The sequence below is a fragment of the Larus michahellis genome, chromosome 7, assembly GCF_964199755.1.
Source record: "Larus michahellis chromosome 7, bLarMic1.1, whole genome shotgun sequence".
Taxonomy (NCBI): domain Eukaryota; kingdom Metazoa; phylum Chordata; class Aves; order Charadriiformes; family Laridae; genus Larus; species Larus michahellis.
The window spans coordinates 46,790,623-46,803,186 of NC_133902.1; positions in this window are offsets into that span (position 1 = coordinate 46,790,623).

Genomic DNA, 12,564 nt, shown 5'->3' on the forward strand with positions numbered 1-12,564 from the left:
AATGTATTGTTTGGTTTCACCAGAAGGAGTTTGGTGAGCAATTGATTCATTGCTGTGCGTGAATTGCTGATGCTTCCCTTTCCAGAATTGAGTATCATCTGTGCACGGTCCACCCACACTCCCCGGCACGCTTGGCAATGCTTTACAGTCAAAGGTGACTGGAGGGCTGAAGTCCCTTTGAGGTGGAAATACTGTGTAGGTGAGAGAGATAATATCCTGGAAGGATAGGAAAGTAGCCACTGAGTGACAATGTACACTTTAAAAAAATAAGAAGAATCTTGGAACAAGGGAGTTGGATGTTAATATTATTTTTGATCTGTAAAAGCCCTAGGCAGGCCAGAGGAGTATGGAAATTCAGGTACTTTCATGTTACGTATGTTATGTATTTCTCACAAACACAGAAGGGTGAGTTTTTACTGAACTGGTAGTAGATTGAATTAAGCAGACAGCACTGGCAGCGTAGCCATAACTTGCTGAGAGTGACAAAACTGAAATTGGCAACTGCAAATTAAACACACCAAGGTTTTTGATATGGTTTTGTTTAAGATAACAAGTGAGACATCTGCAGAAACTGATGTGAATTGTCTAGATTCCCAGACACTTTTTGCATCAGTCGAAGTTTGGGAGTGTGTCTGTCTGCACATGTGATCTTTGCTACGAGTGTCTGGCACAATGTGATCCTCAGAAGCCGTCTTCACTCCATCTGCACTTGGGTCTTTGCTGATGTCACTAATTAGGATAATTTTTTTCAGTTTTAACGGTAAGATATGGAAAGGATGGAGTTTAGTCTTGCTGTGTGTAAATCCTGAAGACTGACTGCTAGTTCCTCAGTCCCTTCCCTTCCATCCAAGATGGAAGGTTATGAAAATGATGTGGGTTGCAGTATCGCCGAAGTTTGGTTGATACTTGTATCTCTAATCATCTTCTCATTGGACCTGTGTTCAGTGGTTCCTTTGCTTCCCTAGCTCTTGGCAGTGGTGCTAATGAGTTGGTTGCAGCTCAGTGCTGAGCAGGTGATAACAATGAGGATTGTTCAGGAAGAATGGGTGGGACCTTCTGCCTGCCTCAGCTTGTATGATATATGTCCTATACAATTATATGACCTAAAGGCTTTCTCTCAGTCTGGAGGAGAGGAATCAAGCCATTTGAAATCAGCTACATAGTCAGCTACCTGCTTTTAGACAAGTGTGTATTTGTGGATCTTTAGCTTTCTTGAACAGAAAATACAGACATGAAATATAAATGAAGGGAGGCAAAGAAGTTCACAGTGGATCCATACGTATATTATGTATTTTTTTTAAAGATAATTCGTGCCAATTTCTTCTCATCTACTGGTGGCAAAACAAAATCTTGATCAAAAGCTACCGGAGGAAATGTAATTAGATAGAGTGAAGAACTTGGAGATCAGAAAATGGGCACGATGAGGGGGACGGATGGGAACAAGCAAACGAGGAGATGCAGAGTATTTTTTGTCTTGGGACTTTTCCGATCTGCACTAAATATCATATGGCCTGAGTAAGTCTGAATGAATTTTCAGTTAGCATTGTTAAACTTGGCAGTGTGGGCCGCACGTTCAACAGGACAGATGTATGAGCTTAGCTCATGCAGGCAGTTAGACCTGTGTGCCGTTAGCTATAATGGAGGCGGTAACCTTGATGCAAATCCCTCTACACCTGCTCAGTTGAAGGTCATGATGTGATAAAACGCACAACATCCCTGAAGGAACCTGTAGCTCTCTAGGAAAAAATGCATAACTACTACTACTATTTAATGCATGTGTCATCTTTGCATTCATCTGAATTGACCATCCAGCACCCACCCCTAACTGTAGGTTGTACATAGTGCATGGGGTTTGGGTCAGTCCTAACCATCTTTACAGTGCTAACAAGATCTAGGTTTCTAATTTGCCTTTTCTTGTTCTTCATTCAGTCTACCTTAAGACTGTGTTGAAGCTTGCAATATGAAAATTCAGGCAGATTCATTTAAAATGTCCTAGGCTGGTGGCCTGAGCGTTAGGATTAGTGATGCTTTTCTTTGGTGTGTGTGTAATTGCACAAGGTGCTTTATTCATTTGCTGGTATTTATATGGCTTCTTTTTTTCCTGTATGTATATTGTAATGTTGTAATTCTTTAAAACAAACAAACAATTTTAATTTTTCTGGTCTTATCTTTTACAGTGAATCTCCTGCTTGTGGATTAGAGATATATCTTTTCTCTTCACTGTTAAAAAGAAAATGTCTTTTCCACTTTAATGCACCAGAGCTAAGCTTATAATACTCGTATGAGGCTTTAGTATTTGGAAGCATGTTATATACGTTAAATCCTGCAAAATTCCAATGAAGTTAGAAAGTATTTTTTCCCACATTGTACAGATGAAGAAACACAGTCAAAGTAGTTAAGCTACTTGCCAAACCACACAGTGAGTCAAAGACAGAGATACGATTGGACTTTGTGGTTCCCAATCCGTGTTCAGACTAGTAAAGCATATTGAACCTCTGGGTTCTTTTTGAAATGTAATGTAATATCCAAAAACTTTCTTTGATTTCTTCATGTATAGTGAAAAATGTCATTGACAGAGAGACCATTTGATTTTTCTCAGCCTTGAGGAGAATGTGAATTTTTTTAGAACTGAATTTTTCATCAGAAAATTGTATGCTGACTTTTATACGTCACAAATGCCATATGGACTCCTAAATATGGAGAGAGAATAATTATGAGCCCCTTTGTACTGACTCACTTCTCTGATTTTTTTTAACTGCATTTTAAGGATTCAAAAGCTGATTGCTAACATGGTGTATTGCTTCTGTTGTTAGATAATCTTAGCTTTTTAACTGAATACAGCCGTGCAGTGCCTTATGATTAATTACATGTACAACAGGTGTTGATCTTGTTGGACCGAGATTATGAAGTTCTCTGCTATCCAGGTGGTCTGTTTTAATATAAAAAGACCAGTAGCATAATGAGCAAGAAATTGAACTAACGAGCGGGAGGGGGGGGGAAATACTTGAATGCATTAATCACCTTTAATAAGCTTAGCCAGCTCAGCACAGCTAATCAGCTGGGAAGTCCTTGCTTTGAAGAAGCATCAATTGTTGTATACCCAGTAGGGTAAATAAAAGATAAGCCAAGAGCGGTGGGAAGGGTGTTTGTACATCTAAAAGCTTTCAAGATTTTCCAAATATAAGGCACCTGGTATGATGGTTTTTAAAATTATATTAGTCAAAATGAAGATGCAGTTACCTTTTGGTAATGAAGAGATATGTCATTCAGATATCTCCAGACGCACTAGCATGGCAGCAATTATTGAAAAGTGCTGGTTATTTGCAGCAGAGCTTGTTTTAATTTTCACACTTTGAAGGGAGCAATGGGCCTAACTTGAAGCCCTCTAGTGACCCCTGTTCATCAACCCTGAGCTCAGAAATTTGAGGTTAAGATGCTACTTTTTTTTTAAAAAAAAAAAAAAAAAAAAAAGTACTGATAAGTTCCCTCCCCACACAATATTTTCAACTTCATATACATCAATTCTTTGTATTTCAAATTCTTTGTCAGTGAATGCTTAGTTAACACCCCTTTTAGCATAGCATGTGTAATTTTTTTCTTTCCCTAATACCATAAATATATTCTTCTCATAATTCTTGGTTTTGCACCTCTTACCCATACAGTAACAATGACTGTACTTGTGCCATTGTTATGTTGTGAGCTATTGGACATTTGCAGTGTGTGGAGACATGACAAATGCACAGAACCTCAAATGACGGAATCCACCTTTTCTTGAGAACTTCAGAAGTTCTTCTGTGTTGCTGATGTTAGGAAAAATTGCTTCTGATTCTGGAGTTTGCAGGCTAGGACTGCACATATTTCAACGATACTGCAATCTCTTGCACGCGTATTCTCTCAGCAGTTTCTGCAAGGCTGGAAAGGAAGAGCTCTCTCAATACCTGTAGCACTCAGGATATGATTTCCTCAGGTTATTCATGTGACTTTCCCCCCACAACTGCTTACATGCTTTCTTTTTTCCTTTCTCCTCCTCTCCTTGAGTTTTCTTTGGCAGTTGAGACACATGGTGGGCTTGGAGGGCTTTTCGCCCTCTGTTCTGCTGGTTTTGTTATTGATAGGCAAATCGACTTTAACTTTTTCAATTAAAAAAAACCCAACCAACCAAAAAAAACCAAAACAAACAAACCAAACATTTTCCTTGCTCTCCCATAACTGTCAAAAGGCCAAACAGATCTGCAGACTTCCCAGACCAATTTGCCTTGGGGATGAAACCGAGCAAACAAAGTTTAAAGGTTTTGGAGGAAGTGAGAAAGTAGGATTGAAAGGGAAGTCTGACTGTATTTCACAGCCATCACCTGAGCTAGAAATCCTGGTGTGCTGATATAAAGACATTGCTGGCCATTCTGAAGGATATTCTTAGGAAAAAAAAATAACACAGCATAGTTTTAGATATAATACAGTCTGTCCAGTTTGGTGCTTTGAGTGAGCATGTAAGGTGTCTAAAACATTGACTGCAGCTGTGTAGGGGCACTTGGTTGCAGCGAACCACTTGCGCGCTTACCTGGTATCTTGGTTTAACTTTTCCGGTATGGTGGGAATCTAACTGTATCTGTGATCACATCAAGGCAAAAGCAATTATTGTTATATTTTCTCCTCGCAGTTTCCATTCGATTACTTATGGTGGTTATATCCAACTTGGGGTGTGTCTATACAAGCAGCTCAACACAGATGAAGCCAGACATTGATGCTGTAGCTGGGTGGCTGGGCTTAACCCTGCTGTAACTAGCACGATCTGATGCTGTTGCAATTAGAGGCTAAGTAAGACCTAAAATACCGGCAGCATGTGGACATGTTCAGTAGCCACTTTTTAAATAAAGCTCCTGGGGTTTTCACAGCTGCCTGGCACACAGTTTGGCAGGACCCATGCTGAACTGACTGAGGAGTAGGTGATCTCACCCTCATAGTATTTTCATGTTGATTTACCTCATTCTCCAGTAATGTTGTGATCCGATTGAGGCTGTCACATATTCCTTAACATGTTCAGACGAACATGCTCAGATTTGGCATGCCAAGCTGAGATGCACAGCCAGGGTGCTGGAGGGTAAGGAAAGCCTCCAGAAGTTGGATATTCACTGGAATGACCATGGTGTCATTTGTTTAAAATGGAGTCCTCACAAGGCTACCCTTAATTACCATTTAGTAGCTTCTACAGTGCTGTGGCACGGTCCCAAATCTGCAGGAAGCATGGCTGTCTCAGTCAGGGCCCTCAACCTGAGGGCTTCACCTAAGGTGAGAGGGAAGCTGGGAGTAAAAGATGTGAGGCGCAGTCCTGTACTTGTGTTAATGCATCCGTGCCAATGACCCTGCAAGGAATGACCTGGATGTGGTGACTGCAGATGTTGCCTTCTTCAATTAGAAGAATTGGACTGTGTCCAAGCTGCTGATAAATGTTGAGTCTGAAAACGGCTGGTTCTTATTTTGGGATATCACCATCAAAGTCCTTGATTCATAATTATGATTCTTGAGGCTGGAGTACAGCAAATCACTTTTCCGCTTTGGGACCAGGAAGGTAGGGGGAACAGCTGCTTTCCTTCTCCCTGCTCCTGTCCCAAAGACTACACACTCTCAGCAATTCTGGGTGTTCAGAAAAACACACAACACACGTGCTTGCTGTTGTTAACAATACTGGGATCAAACATTACTGTTTCCCTAAAATAGGAAAACTTGCTTCTTATGTCATCTCACAATGGATATGTCAAAGTCATATCAATTGGACCTCACATTGAACCTCGTACCAGACTGTAGCATTGCTTTATAGTCCTACATTTGCTTGTACCCTGTTCAAGTAGCATGGAACAGAGAAGCTAATAAACAGCACACAGATAAAACTTTTCTCAGAAATCTCAGTCTGAATCCAAGGTCCAATGCTTATGAAGTGTCTTCGCTCCAACACTAGACTCTGGTTAGGCTAAGACAGGACGAGTTATCTGTCCAACACTTTCCTGGAAGACATTAGATGCTGCATTATATTAAAAACTTGATAGTCGATTGTAAAATAAGACAAGAAATTGGTACAATTAGTTCTAATAGTCAGCTAGTATTACTGCAAATGCTCCAAAATAATTTTCCCTATCATTCACAGAATTTGTTCAATGACATGATAAAACTGAGGTTTGGTTGTTCCAAATGGCAGTCACTGGAGGTGGGGAAAGAGGTGGATAGGATGGGGTAACCTCAATCACCCTTACCCTTAGACGTCTCAGAAGCAAAAATGACCCGCAGTCATGGATATAAATTTACCTTGTATTTCCCTGAGTGATGCTATAATAATGAGTGTCATGCAATAAGCGAGCCGACCTTAAGCTACCTCCCTCACAGATAACTTTGCTTCCTGCAAGCTCACAGTGCTTGAGAGCATATGTGCATGCTGTCAAAGCATGATTTCTAGAGAGAAAATAAGGTTCTAATGATAATTTGGGTCTTGGCTGCACTCAGATTATTTCAGTGGCAAATCCTTTTTATACATGATTCTCATTAGATCTTTTTAATGTCCTTTAGATACCTAAATTGTCATCTTTATTCTACAGAGTCTACTCTGCACACTTCTAGATAGCTGGCAGTATTTTTCTGGTTTTGTAATGTGTTATAAATCCATTTTTCTTCCACATGTCCTGCCAAACTTGAGTCTCGCAGCTCAGTCAACATATAGATGAATAAACCAGATTGCTAAAAACTTTCTCGAGCCTCTGTATTGCTTTCAGAATTGCCAGAGGTCAAGCTGACCACGTCCTCGCAAAGGAAGTTAAATAGCAAAACTTTCTTTAGCCATACAAATAGAAGAGAATAAGGAACGAGGAAGTGAGGTTGCTGAGCAGTGATGCAATCAAAGTAGTCTCCCAATAAGTAAGTTGATACTTTGCCTCTAGTTTTTAAATAAAGATGATAATTTGAAGTGTGAAGGTGAAACCAAGACTTCTAATGAGAATGAATGCGTAGAGTGAAAATTGGCACATCTGAGGTGGAAGTATGACTGAAGAACTTAATGCACTCAAGATGCAGGTAGCAGATAATCTACATTCAAAAAAAAAATTGAAAAATCTGGCAGTGTGCAGTGGAATTCCACCAGTGAAGATTTTTAATGTATTTGTCAAGCTGAAGTTGTGACTGTGGAATAGCAAATGTATTATCCATAGACATAAGGAAATGTGGAAAAATTATCCGGGCAACTACAAACTCGTTAGTCTGGCCTGAGAAGTATGCAACTTTGAAACAAAGTATGAGGGAAAGTATTATTAGACAAGATAGTAAGTGGAGAATGTGATAAAAACGTAGTGTAGTTCTAACAAAAGGTGATCATGCCAGACTAATCCTATAGTGTTCTTTGATGCAATAACTGATCTTATAGGCAAGCCAACTGTACTAGATCTCACAAATTTGTTTTTCAGTGAAGCATTTAGTGCAGTGCTAAATAGGAAATTATTACTTGAGGAGAAGGTAGGGTTTGGTATTGTAAAGCAGGTATTGTAAAACTACCCAAGGGAAGAAAACATTAGTGTTGGTTCCAGGGAGATGAATAGGAGACAGTTTCAAGGATTGGGGCAGGGGGGGTGGGGTGGGGGGGTGGGGAGGGAAGAAAAAAGTTAGTGTGCTAGTGTGCCATTCAGATATGTTGCTGTCAACAATGTTGGAGGCATAGATGCATGAATGATTGTAATACCTGGGACAGCCTAGTTTTTAAATGACTGGGAATTTAATATTGTTTGGTACAAAGGGTGAGGACATGACTTTGGGAACACCAACATCAGTTCTTCTTGTGAACTGCGAGCTTATCAACTAGAAACTGAGTAAGAGAAGTAGTAATATTTGTACTGTCAAGGTGTACAACAACTACTGCAGGGCACAGCAGTTGAACAGAGGATCATTGTGAGCTACCTTGTGATCCAACCACGAAAAAGGCAAATAGAGTGCAGGCAACTATTTACAGTAGATGTGTGAGCTCTTAATGCTTGTAAATAAGGCTTTGTATACACAAAATAAGATGTAACTTTTAGTCACCCATATTCAAGGGAGAGTGGTTTACTGGAGCAGCTTCAAAGAAAGGTTAGCATAGAGGACTGGGAAAACGGAGAGTCTGTTTTATGAGTGGAACTAAAAAAAGTTTGGCTCTTTCAGTAAAACGAAGGCAGAGAAGGGGCATAATTGCTGTCTATAAACAAATCGTGTGGGTAAATAATAAAGGTAGGGGAAAAAAGTTAATCTGAAGAACAGCGTTGGCAGCAAGGCAAAACATTAAACTGGTCACAAATATGGTTAAGATGGAAATCAAAGATTTCTAATCATCAACAAAACTGTGAAGCTCTGGACAACTTTTTAGAAAAGGACAACAAAGACATCCAACTTTTAAGATGCAGTAAGACAAGTCGTAAGTGAGATTGTATGTCATAGTTGTCCAGTTTTGAAGGGATGTGTTGGATGTTCCTGGTGTTCCTATGCCCAAAGCTTGTGTTACGGTTCTACCATGAAAACAGTCTGTAGCCTGTTCTTAATGTGTAGCCCCAGCACACTCCAAAGGAATTGCTGGTTGCAGTTATGACTGTAGGAACATATCCTTTGCCAATGTTTTATTACTATAAAGTACAGCTGAATGTCCATTGACTAGATTAATGGTCTAAGTTGCATAAAACTAGTTGCCTACAACACAAAATCAAAAATTGCCTGTGTTTGAAACTCCAGAAAATGAGACATTGATCTGTGAAGACAGGTTAAGATTTAGGTAAATTTAAATTAAGACTCAGAAAAACCTTCTCTGAAACACAAGACCAGGTTGTAGGCTGCTACATATTAACAGACTGAAATCCATAAAGGAGCTACATCAGTTCCCCTGTTTTAAGCTTGTTGGTATGGCAACCTATGGCTGAAATTGTCCAAAAGGAGTTTTCTTAGCATGTGACTCTTTGTCTCCATATCTATTTGATGCTTGCTGCTAATTTTCACTGTGTCAACAAATTTGAGGGGTTTGTGGCTGTTGTTTTTTTTTCCTGTTTGTTTCAAAATCTTTTGGTCCCCAAAACGTAACATTTTTACAAGGGTGTCTTATATCCAAAGATATTAAAACACCTGCTTTGTGCTTTAATCATAGCTTCTGTGTTAATTTAACAAGTTGAATTTCACTTTTTGTATTGAATCGTGTGGTCTATGGGCTGCTTAGGAGTGGCTCCACAGAAAATATGCTGTCCTCCATCACTATCGTTTAGAAGACTCATCTTAAAATTTGGAGCCCATAATTCCAGTTGAGGCCTCTGAAATAGGTTTTATTTCCCTGATCCAGCCACACTGGCTTCCCGTTACTCCCAACTGGACATGGTTTGGAGGCTCAGGGTGAGACCTGCGGATCTGCATTATGCAAATGCAATTCCCCAATTCCAGCAGTAGCAGCCACATTAATTCCCAACGTGGCCGTTGGGGCTCGGTCGGGCTGAGCCCAGCCTCCCTGGCGTCATCGCTTTTTTCCATCCCCAAATAGGTGATGAGTAATTACTTGGTCTTGATTTATTATTCAGACCATAGTAGTTCTGTTACAAAGTAAACATTTTTGTTGGCTGTGTCCTAATGCAAAGACCGTTTCACAACCACCTCTTATTTTAGGTTTTAATTGCTTCTCTTTGCTGTCAAGTGATGGCCCCCTCCCCCATGCCCTGAGCCCTCCTCCCCTCTCCCCCCCCCCCTTTATGCTATGGGTTTTTTCCTGTTCCCACACTGCTAATGTGATGAGCAACAGTTGCAATATCACAGGGCCCTCTCTGAAGGAGAAGAAAAAAAGAAGGAAAAAATCCCAAACACCACCTTGTTTGCTTTTAGAGCTCTCCCGCCTTTTCAGTAGGGGCTGTGTTAATCCTCGCACTATGAAGGGAAACTCCTATGTAAATCAAACCCGTGCTCCATGCTCTCCTCCTTCCCCCCTCCAGCTCCCGTATATTAAGTGATTGTTCTCCTCCCTGAGAAATGACAGATGATTGGTTGCTTTACTCTCGGCTTTCAGCGTATTTTCTTTTATGGCCCTGGATTCTGGGGTTGAATCTTGCTTCTTTCTGTTGACTTATCTGGTGGATACCCCTGCCCAAATCTATAAAAAGAAATACAATTATGTGTTAGTGTTAAATTGAGCACGTGACTTTGTTTCTATTCCCTTGTATTACGCCGTACATTATTGTGAATTTATTTTCCATCAAGATGCTCAGAATAAACCAAGGCGTTTCTAGATTTGAAGATGCAAAAACTAATGCAACTCAAACTGGAGCAGATTGCAACTATTTATTTTTTTTTCTTTCTTACCCCCCCCCGCAATGCTGTTTCTTTTTTGTGCTGCATAGCCTTTTCTGGTTTAGCCTGCACTCCAAGGCTAGGTTTTGGTGTCAATGATTAGTATTTCTAATCGGTTGAACAAGGACAATGTCCCTTCTGCTGCGCAGAGGACACAAAGGCCCAGGCACTGATTCTGATCCCCCTCGCAGCATTTTGGCTCCGTTGGGCCCTTTCCCCTGTGGCTGTAAATCAGGGGAAATTCCACCCATCCCCTGGGTGAACGGGGTTAGAGATTAGAGCTGCAACTAGGGGAGCTCGGGTTCCCCGAGGTAGGGGAAGCAGAGCATGGCACAGGACGAAGCCCACGCATGCATCCACTGTAGGCTCTGCCCTTTGTGGGCTCTGGTGGTCTCCGTTCGGTGCTGGGTCAGCAGCTGCAAATCTGCTGCTTTGGGGGAAATGACTCTGGATTTCCACCTGTAAAGCAGATTCCAGGGCTTTGTTCTGCCCTGACAAGGCGAACTTTGCTGTTGGCAGCCCGTGCCCGCTTGGCTCCCGGCGGCATCGAGGGGCAGAGGCTGAGGGCCCGGTCCAACTTTCTTTGATATCAGTGGGAGCTTGCAGTTCTTCTCTGCCCCCAGGATGGATCCGTGAAGTGGTCGTACAGGTTCAGGCTTCACTTCTTTTATTTTTCCTGAAACAGTTAGTAAGTTAATTTACATGAGATGTGCACCCTGGCAAATGCCATCTCCTAGCTATTGTTTCAGCTAAGCAGCTGTCATTTGCGTAACATTATGCATCCTTCATTGTACCATGCTAATTTTTTGAGGGGCAATTTTTCTACAATGAGCACTGCGCTTTAACAGAAACCTCTTTATGGCATTGGCCCCGGGGAGCTGCAAGCCCTGCCAAAGCAAACAAAGGCTTATTGCTCCAACTGGGCATGTCTGTGCCTTTAATACAGCGTGAAGTTCACAGAACACTGCATCCAATCTGCACATAGTTAACACCTGGTCCAATGCCTTCTGGCAATTAATCAAGATATCAATCAGTGATGACAAAAATTAATAAATAACCCATGCTTGCATATTGCACATTCTCAGAATTGGAGAATTTGCATTGACACTTACAGCCCATTTACATTTTTTGACTACATTTTCAGTGTGTGACACTGTACAATACAATAATTATTGATGCATATAAATAACTGGTACCTTGAGCACTCATGAAAGAGTACAAAAAGCCACATTAGTCTATCTTGGTAGAAAAAGCTTTGACCTCGTTGAATTACAGCCCCAAACTTTGATGTAGGGCCGTGAAACTCCTCTACTGCTAGCAAATACATCAATGGGGTTAGTCTAACTTTGTCTTCTTTCAAAAGTAGTAGAGTGGTTTTGGGTTGAACATGGCTTATTCTTATCTCACTAATTAATGGGAATGTTTTCCTATACCTTAAGCCAAATTCCACTGTTACACCTTTGTTAACTCTGAGCAAGTACCCAAACTTCTTCCCTTTTGAAGTAGCTTGGAAGTTAGCCACAACTTCAAAGGAAGGAAGATCTGTTCCTCTCTTCATTAGAATCCATAAAAGTACTCTGGACCGTGTTTAATTTATCAAAACAGAGGCAGCACTTTGCAAATATAGGTGCACAGTCATTTGTACTGGCCACGCGAAGGCATTATCAAAGCAGTGGCTCGTCTTCCCTGAAACTAGAAATCCCTTGGTTGGATATGAACAAAGGTATCCTCTCTTTTGTAAACACTGGTACTTGTTCTCTAGTGATGCAAAAAAATATTCCCGACAAAGAACAAAGCAAGCATTTTTTGTTATCCTAGAGAGTCCTTACTACAATGGTCAGAAATGGTAATTATAAATCACTGTCACAAATGGCTGTTCTTTGCAGCCCAAGAGAGGCCATGGCTGTACAAACCTGGAGTTCAACATTTGCTGCTGCTTTTAGGTCAGGGTTGAAGCTCATTAGTGGTGCAGGGGTGGGAAGTTTCTCCTGCTTTCACAGCGTGTTTCTGTCCTACCTGCTCTGTGAATGAGCAGCACTCTCCTTGGGTGTCAACTAGGCTAATTAAACCCGCTGACAAGTGTCGTGGCTTCGAAAGAGAGGGTCACAGGTGGCCAGGTAGAGGCAGGAGCAGGAGCAGGCAAGGAGGAGTTGTACCCAGTAGTGACCTACTGCACTGCCCTGCTCTCTCTTGAGCAATATGCTGGCAATCAACCCAGACTGGGCAGTGGCTTTCCAATGAGGGTAA